At 43.0% G+C, this 8,281-nt stretch overlaps 1 pseudogene across 1 annotated transcript; it reads left to right on the top strand.

Annotated features, from left to right (window-relative positions):
* The first annotated feature begins 664 nt into the window (after nucleotides 1-664).
* LOC105527362 lies at nucleotides 665-4,131 on the top strand (annotated as a pseudogene). Its single transcript, XR_001004217.1, has 3 exons — nucleotides 665-2,869; nucleotides 3,001-3,074; nucleotides 3,106-4,131. The product of XR_001004217.1 is annotated as a catenin alpha-1-like (transcript).
* Nucleotides 4,132-8,281: the final 4,150 nt, after the last annotated feature.

The following is an 8,281-nucleotide window of genomic DNA, read 5'->3' as shown; positions in this document are numbered from 1 at the left end:
ATCCCATGGAGCAAAAGTGAGGGGAGTGAGGCAGGGAAGGAGACAGAGAAATTCAAGCAGACATAACTGAGCTGGTCACCACTAGATACTTCTAATTGCTCTATCTTACGAGACCAGCACTTTGAAAAGCTGCATCCCAAGTCTGGAACTAAAAAACAAAAAAAAATCTATCAGTTTTCATCTCCCATTTGGGAGCATTTTGACCATGTGGTGTTAATTCCTCTGTAATTATGAATTGTGCAATTCTGGGGCCTGAGGCAGGGCCTCTGAATTCCTTGGAAGTTAACAGGTAATCCTAGGATGGGAAGATTGAGGCTCATGGCATGGGTATGGAGCTGGACTCTGGAAGGAGGTGCCTGGCAGAAATAACTGGAGCTGGGTACCAAGGTGACAGCTGGAACAAGAGACAGGTGAGGCTGAGAGGACCTGAAATTGGTATGTGATATGTTAACTTATACCCAATCAACTTCCAAATGGAATCTGGTGAGGCTTACATATACAATAAGGATGATGGTGAAAAAGGAAATAACTCAAAGCAATAGCAACAACAACAAAGTACCTCAGTTTCCTTATCTTTAAAAGGGAGGAGGACAAAGCAGCAGGTATCGTCTTCAGGCCTCCAGAATCCCGTGCTCACCCCACTCGCCACAGAAATGACGCAGGCAACTTAAACTTCAAGTGGGACCCCAAAAGTCTAGAGATCAGGACCCTGGCAGTTGAGAGACTTGTTACACAGGTTACAACCCTGGTAAACACCAATAGTAAGGGGCCCTCTAATAAGAAAAGAGGTCATTCTAAGAAGGCCCATGTTTTGGCTGCATCTGTTGAACAAGAATTTCTCGGAGAAGGAGGACAAAATTGCGAAGGAGGAGCCAGTTTTCTCAAGGAAGAGCTTGTGGCTGCTGTAGAGGAGGTTCAAAAACAAGGTGATTTGATGAAAACTGCTGCGGGCGAGTTCGCGGATGACCCCTGCTCTTCCGTGAAACAAGGCAACATGGTTCGGGCAGCTCGAACTTTGCTCCCTGCTGTTACCCAGTTGCTGCTTTTGGCTGACATGGCAAATGTCTACATATTACTCGTTCAGCGGAAAGTTGTGGAAGATGGTATCCTGAAGTTGAGGAATGCTGGCAATGAACAAGACTTAGGAATACGATATAACGCCCTAAAACCTGAAGTGGGGAAGCTGAACATTATGGCAGCCAAAAGACAAGAGGAACTGAAAGACGTTGGCCACCGTGGTCAGATGGCTGCAGCTAGAGGAATCCTGCAGAAGAACGTTCTAATCCTCTATACTGCATCCCAGGCATGCCTACAGCACCCTGATATTGCAGCCTATAAGGCCAACAGGGACCTGATATACAAGCAGCTGCAGCAGGCAGTCACAGGCATTTCCAGTGTAGCCCAGGCCACTGCCTCGGACGATGCCTCCCAGCACCAGGGCGGAGGAGGAGAAGTGGCATATGTACTCAACAACTTTGATAAACAAATCATTGTGGACCCTTCGAGCTTCAGCAAGGAGTGCTTTAGGCCTTCCCTGGAGGAGCACCTGGAAAGCATCATTAGTGGTGCTGCCTTGATGCATGACTCACCCTGCACACACGATGACCATCGTGAGCGAATTGTGGCAGAGTGTAACGCTGTCCTCCAGGTCCTGCAGGACCTGCTTTTGGAGTACATGGGCAAGGCTGGATGTAAAGAAAGAAGTGATACGCTCAATTCTGCTATGGATAAAATGAACAAGACGACCAGGGACTTGCGTAGACAGCTCCACAAAGCTGGCATGGACCACGTTTTCAGACTCTTTCCTGGAAACCAAGGTTCCACTTTTGGTATTGATTTAAGCTGCAAAGAATGGAAATGAGAAATAAGGAGTATGCCAAAGTTTTCTGTGAACATGGCAACAAATTGATTGGGGTTGCCAACTTGGCCTGTTCCATCTCAAATAACGAAGAAGGTGTAAAGCTTGTTCGAATGTCTGCAAGCCAGTTAGAAGCCCTCTGTCCTCAGGTTGTCCATGCTGCATTGGCTTTAGGAAAACCACAGAGTAAACTGGCCCAAGAGAACATGGATGTTTTCAAAGAACAATGGGAAAAACAAGTCTGTGTTGTCACAGATGCTGTTGATGACGTTACTTCCATTGATTACTTCTTGGCTGTCTCAGAGAATCACATTTTGGAAAATGTGAACAAATGTGTCGTTGCTCTCCAAGAGAAAGATGTGGATGGCCTGGACCACACAGCTGGTGCAATTCAAGGCCGGGCAGCCAGGGGTATTCACGTAGTCAGCTCAGAGATGAATAACTATGAGCTAGGAGTCCAGAACCAGAGAAGGTTCTGGAAGCCAGTAAGCTGCTTTCCAAACAGTGATGCCACGTTTTACTGAGCAAGCAGAAGTGGCTATGGAAGCCCTCAGCTCAGACCCTGCCCAGCCCATGGATGAGAATGAGTTTATTGATGCCTCCCACCTGGTGTATGGTAGCATCTGGGACATCAGGAAAGCAGTGCTGATGATAAGGACCCCTGAGGACTTGGATGACTCTGACTTTGAGACGGAAGATTTCAATGTCAGAAGTAGGATGAGCATCTAGACAAAAGACAATCAGCTGATAGCTGGCCAGAGTGTCCAATCAATCATGGCTGAGCTTCCCCAGGAGCAAAAAGTGAAGATTGCAGAACAGGTGGCCAGCTTCCAGGAAGAAAAGAGCAAGCTGGATGCTGAAGTGTCCAAATGGGATGACAGTGCCAATGACATCATTGTGCTGGCCAAGCAGATGTGCACGATTATGACGGAGATGACTGACCTTACCCGAGGTAAAGGACCACTCAAAAATACATTAGATGTAATCACTGCTGCAAAGAAAATTGCAGAGGCAGGATCCTGGATGGACAAGCTTGGCCGCACCATTGCATGATTATGATGGAGATGACTGACCTTACCTGAGGTAAAGGACCACTCAAAAATGCATTAAATGTAATCAATGCTGCAAAGAAAATTGCAGAGGCAGGATCCAGGATGGACAAGCTTGGCCGCACCATTGCAAACTACTGCCCCGACTTGGCCTGCAAGCAAGGCCAGCCTGCCTCTACTCCGTCTGCCCCGACTCAGGCTGCTGGCCTACGTGCACTGTATCGCCCTCTACTGCCACCAGCTCAACATCTGCAGCAAGGTCAAGGCCGAGGTGCAGAATCTCTGCGGGGAGCCCTTTGTCCCTGGGGTGGACAGCACCACGTCCCTGATCTGCGCAGTCAAGAACTGATGAATGCTGTGGTGCAGATGATGAAGGCATCCTGTGTTTCCTCTACCAAATACCAAAAGTCACAGAGTATGGCGTCCCTCAGCCCTCCTGCTGTGTCATGGAAGATAAAGGCACCAGAGAAAAAGCCCTTGGTGAAGAGAGAGAAACAGGATGAGACACAGACCAAGATTAAATGGGCATCTCAGAAGAAGCACGTGAACCCAGTGCAGGCCCTCAGTGAGTTCAAAGCCATGGACAGCATCTAAGTCTGCCAGGCCAGCTGCCCCCACCCCTTGGGGCTTCTGAAGATCAGTCACTGTTCGTCACTCAAATGACTTTGCTAAATACAACACTGATGTTAGATTCCACGGGGAAATAGGCAGACTGTGAACCAGTCCAGGTGGTGAATTTTCCAAGGACATACTTGTGTTTAAGTTGATTAAAAATGCTTTTAGAATGCAGGAGGCTACTTCTAGCTGTATTTTTTGCATGCTTAAATAAAAGTAAGATTCCATAACCAAAGAGAATCCCACACTAAGTTGTTAGTAATGCTCTCACCAAGCCAAGGTGCCCGTTCTGTTAGTGGTGGTGGCGTTAGGGTTTGAGAGAAGGGAATTTGGCTCAACCTCAGTTAAAAGGGTGTAGTCCAGACGGCTTGACGGCTTTTAAATGATCAAAGATGACCTGTGGTAAGCAACCTGGGCATCTTAGGAAGCAGTCCCTGGAGAAGGAATGTTCCCAGAAAGGTCTTTGGAGGGACAAACTCAGTAAAACATAATGTATCATGAAGAGAACTGAATACTCTCTTGATGACATGAAATGAGAATTTTAATGCATGGTTACAATTACTAATGCATGCTGCTGCAGGACATTAATAAAGTTGCTTTTTTGCAGGCACAAAGAAGGAGGATAATAATAGGGCTTAACCATAGGGTTGTTGTAGTGATAGAATGAATTTAAACATTTAATACTTGTAAATAATTTAAAATATATGCAGCATATGAAAGGCACTGTATATGTTTGTTTTAAAAAATACTGCTAGTCCCATGAGCTTAGATGGTTTTGCAACTGAGCACTAAATTTATCTCTAAGCTTTCTGGCAGTTAAGGAAAAAATAAAAATACGACAGCTTTCATAATTTACATTAACTGATTGAAATGAGCCTGCTAATTCTGAAAGAGAGCCAATAATTTACCTGGCGTAAACACCTACAGGGAATTTATCCCAGGAGACTTTAAAAACAGAATAAAACACGTTTTCAAAATGGCTTAAGCAAGATTTATAGAAGAGTTCTTCGTCTGGCAAACTCTCTCATGGATACTTTATCAGAGAAAGTTCTTTCTTCTGGGAGCTAAGATAAAGATGCTCGTGTTTGTAGCTTTCCGATGTGTAACCCTGAATCAGTGGTTTTCAACAGAGGCAGTTTTGCTCACTGTGAGGACATTTATCAATGTGTGGTGACTTTATGGTTGTCACAGCTGGGGGTGGGGAGCATGCTATCAGCATTTAGTAGACAGAGGCCAGGGATACTGCTAATACTGCACAGGACATACCTATGCTATAAAAATTTATTTGTGTTTATCTGAAATTCAAATTTAACCAGGAATTCTGTATTTTAATTTGCTAACTGTAGCAACTCTAGCTGCCCAACTTCCTATAATGCACAGGACAGCCCTTCACAACAGAGAATTCTCTGGCCTTCAATGTTAATCGCACTGAAATTGAGAAATCCTGCCCAAAATGAAGACTAGATGTTTGCAGACTTTTCTAGAGGAATAGAGAAAAAGTATGGACATTAAAATATCTTTCTTCCCTTCAGACTTTTCTTCAAAATTAGTTAGTTGACAATTAATTTCAGGTCAAAACCTCCAGCCTTGTCTAATTAAGTCACACCCATGATGCTGACTCCAGCAAACAGGTGACAAAGTGGATGTTCTACAGGAAGCTTCTTGAAAATCCCCTAATATCTCTTGTTGCACTAATAATTTGACACCCCCTACTGCCTTAGGGTTGGGTTACCTGGAGAGATTGCTGAGTACACAATCTGCTAATCCAGAAATATGTATTGCCACTGACATTGAACAGGGTGATTTTGATGATAAAAAGGGGCAGGAAATAAGACTACAGTACTTGATGAACTTATATTTGAGTTGCAGAGGTAATCACTTGGGGAAAATACTTTAGGAAGATACTCAATCTCATCTTTGTGTCAGATTAAGTGAAGGCTGGTGGGTTAACTGACAAGCTGGGACAGATTTTTGGGGTGAAGTTCATTTTCCAGAAGAGGGGCCCATCTCTTGGCTGGGCTGTGAGGCTGAGTAGTTATTGGGCTCCAGGGAGGCCTGGTCTCTCCAAGGAGGAAGTATGGGGTACCATTTAGCTCCAGAACAGGGGATTGGAAAAGCCTTTGTGGGAAGCATCACTGCTTGGGACTGATTTGTAATCCCCCTTCCTCCTAAACTCCCTTTACTTCTCTGGCCGCCTATCGCCAAGGCTCACATTGTACTATTTCTTAGGCTTCATTAGACACGTCTTCATGTAGCATGAGCCAAATTATTGCCCTATGATATATCTAACAAAGAAAATATTCTCTAAGTGGAACTGGAAAACGTCACAATTTAAATTCCCTCATGAAAATCTCAATGAGTTAACCTTCACCAGCCTCTCATGCCTGAAATGAGGTAAGTTCAGTTCAGAACTTCAGTTGCTGTCCAGAGGATGCGCTTTGCATTCAGAGGTTGCATTGCTAACCATGAAATGGCACAGACAAATGGGAAAATCAACTGCCAGCTGCTCCCCTCAGCTAAACTGCCTGTTTAAGAAGGTAGAAGATAGGCTCTACCCAGGGCTGGCTCACCTGGGGTTGTATAAACACCTCTCTTATTCTTAATTCACATCAATGTTTTGTGACCTTCTCTTTGCCATTTCTTAGCTGTGAGATGATGGCTCCTGCATTTCTAACTTCATGCCATGGAAAAGCAAATGAAAGGCAGGACCATGCCATTTATTGAGGTACTGTGATAACAGATACTCACACCGGTGACCCTGGCTCACCCAGAAAGGATTCAGTTACTCCTGTGTCCTCTGTTCAGAGAGGAGTGAATTTTTTCATCCACTTTTGAAAGTCTGCCATCAAAAAAATAGCAGAAAATAACAACACTTTTTTTGTGATTGAAGGGTTAGTTTCCATTTTCTGAAAAATTAACCTCCATGGTACCCTTCCTCCTCTCTGAAGGCTGAGAAACAAGGCTCCACTGTACTTGGATAATGTGCTCAATCCTCTGGCACACAGATGATTTCCCATTGGTTTCTTTTGAGATGGAGGGTTCTTGATGATATACAGTCATTTAAAAAAAAAGCTTTTAAATGGAATAACATTAGATTTACAGAAACGTTGCAAAAATAGTACAGAGAGTTTTTATATACCTGACATCTACTTTCCCCTATTGTTAACATCTTATATAACCAAGGTACATTTGTCACAGCTGAGAAACCAACATTAGGGCATTACTATTAACTCCAGACTTTATTTGGATGCCACTAGCCTTTCCATGAATATCCTCTTTCCGTTGTAGATTTCAATCCAGGGCATCATGTTGCATTTAGTTGTCAGGTCTTCCCAGTTCTCTGGTCTGTGAAAGTTTCTCATTCTTTCCTCATTTTCAATGACTTTGTCAGTGTTAAGGAGTAGTGCCCAGGTACTTAGAATGCTCTCACATCTGGGTGTGTGTGTGTGTGTGTGTGTGTGTGTTCATATAATTAATTGGGGTTACTGGGTTTTATAAAGAATAGCAAGAGGTAAAGTGTTCTTCTTGCCAAGTACATTATATTAGGAGGTACGTGATACCCACATACAATGATGTTAAGCCTCATCACTTGGTCAAGGTGGCATCTGCCAGGTTTCTCCACTATAAAGGTACTATTTTCCCCCTTTCTCTTCTCTGATCTTTTGCAACCAAATCACTAAGTCTAGCTCACCCCTGGAAGGGGTTAAGCTCCACTTCCTTGAGTAGGGAGCATCTACATATATTATTTTAAATTCTGGTCTAAGAAAAAATCCATACAGCCATTTTAATGAAATATTTTAAACAAATACGTATAACAAACTCCCAAATTTAACAAATGTTAACATTTTGCCAAATATGCTTCAGATCTTTTTTTTTTACATTAAAAAAATCATTCCTGATATGGTTGAAGAATTTTGCTGTTCTCAATTACCTCACTCCTTCCCTATTGGTAAAAACAATCATGTTTTTACATATATGTATATATCCATAAAAAGACTTCCATATTTATATGTTTTATTTTACAACTTGATTTTTTTCATTCAACTTTCTGTTTCTGAGATCTATCCAGGTTAAAGTGTGTATATAGGAAGAAAGGCATTTTAATCTCACCAGTAAATTGTCTCTAAATCATTTTACATATTAGGTTATTTGTGGAAGTATTTCCTGTAGGGGGTCAATCATCCCATGGTGTGTGAATTCTTGCAAGGTTTAGTTTTGGGAAATGAATGATGCCTCCTAATTTTGTTCTTAATGGCTGGACTCCAGAGGTTGTAGAAAGGTGAGAAGGAGGAGAAAAACTGTTCTATTTGGTAATTCCTACATTCTCTTTCTATTGGCTGTCCCTCTTGTTATTCTTTCTAACCTGGCTACCCCTTCTCAACATCTCTGTCTTCTGTCTTTCGTTCTCTAGTATAGGTGAATCTTCAGAAAAAAGTACTTGGTAACAGCAGGAGGAAGAGCAGGAGATTTCCACTTCCGCCCTCACGAGACAATGCAAGGCACCACAGGACAGAAGATAACACAGTTTCAGTAGATGAGCTCCAAACTTTAATGTCTTAAAACCTAAACTCAGTATGTCCCAAACGAATACATCATCTTTCCCCACAAGTTGCTCTGCCATCAATGTTCCTAACTTCAGTTTCCACCCAATTGCCTGGGACTGTCCTTCACTCCTACCTTTCTCTCTGCTCCCACTAAATTATGCCCTAAGTCGTACTATTTCTATCTTCTAAATATCTTCATCCTTTTTTTTTTTTTT

The sequence above is a fragment of the Colobus angolensis genome, unplaced genomic scaffold (assembly GCF_000951035.1).
Source record: "Colobus angolensis palliatus isolate OR3802 unplaced genomic scaffold, Cang.pa_1.0 Scaffold62, whole genome shotgun sequence".
Classification (NCBI taxonomy): domain Eukaryota; kingdom Metazoa; phylum Chordata; class Mammalia; order Primates; family Cercopithecidae; genus Colobus; species Colobus angolensis.
This window is presented reverse-complemented; position numbering and strand designations above follow the sequence as displayed.